This window comes from Nematolebias whitei, chromosome 23 (genome assembly GCF_014905685.2).
Source record: "Nematolebias whitei isolate Nwh7 chromosome 23, NemWhi1, whole genome shotgun sequence".
Classification (NCBI taxonomy): Eukaryota; Metazoa; Chordata; class Actinopteri; order Cyprinodontiformes; family Rivulidae; genus Nematolebias; species Nematolebias whitei.
Genome location: NC_056520.1, coordinates 11,232,864 through 11,233,800, shown reverse-complemented (window position 1 = coordinate 11,233,800; position 937 = coordinate 11,232,864). Strand labels below are relative to the sequence as shown.

At 31.6% G+C, this 937-nt stretch overlaps 1 protein-coding gene across 1 annotated transcript in view; it reads right to left on the bottom strand.

The window, feature by feature from the left end:
- Positions 1 to 937, bottom strand: part of dmd (dystrophin) — a 274,434-nt gene that overhangs the window by 202,548 nt on the left and 70,949 nt on the right. The window lies entirely within an intron of this gene.

Below are 937 nucleotides of genomic sequence, written 5' to 3'. Positions count from 1 at the left end.
ATATATATATATATATATATATATATATATATATATATATATATATAAATAATATGCCTGTCGCAATAAACAATAAATCAATTAATCACATGTTAGATTAAAATTATCGACCTCATTTTCATTTATCAGCTTTATCGTTTCTTCGTGTCTCTCTCTTTCTGCTGAAGACACTGGATGACAAAAGGCTTAACTCCAGTGCTCTTCACTGCCCCCCCACCCCCCACCCTTTCTCTTTAAAATATGTTTTAACTGTCCAAAATCAATTTTTTTGGATTGTTAAAAGCTGCTAAGCTGAGAAGCTAAGTTACGAGCTAAGCTAACAGGCCGACCTCGGGGAAAAAAACCATCTCGTCAAAGCTCCAAGATTCACAGCTGAAACCCCTGCCTTCGAGTAAAAAGTTGTTTTTGTCTGAAAAAAGAAGCTGAAAACTTGTTTACAGAATTTTCATTAAAAGCTTTGTGTGAAAAATGCTATGCTAAAGAGCTCAAACCTCACCGAGCGTTCGCCATTTTCAGAACCGAACAACAGGAAGGAGAGACAACCCATGTCACGTCAAGGGGCCTCCTTCCCATTTTTCTTAAAAAGACACGCTGCTCGCTCCCTCACTATCCATGCTTGGGTTCAAACAGTCTTATACTGCCATTCAGTGGTCAAAAAAGGTACTATACACAAAACTTGAAAAACACTTCTTTTAAAAGTTGATAATAATTACTAATTATCGTCAAATTTCAAACAATATTATCGTTTATCCCAATAATTTCTGAGACAATCGCCCAGCAAAATTTGTTATCATGACCGGCCTACAAATATATAAATAAATATATATATTTATTTATTTGTGTATATATATTTATTTATTTGTGTATATATATAAATAAATATATATATATATAAATAAATAAATATATATATATATATATAAATATATATATATAT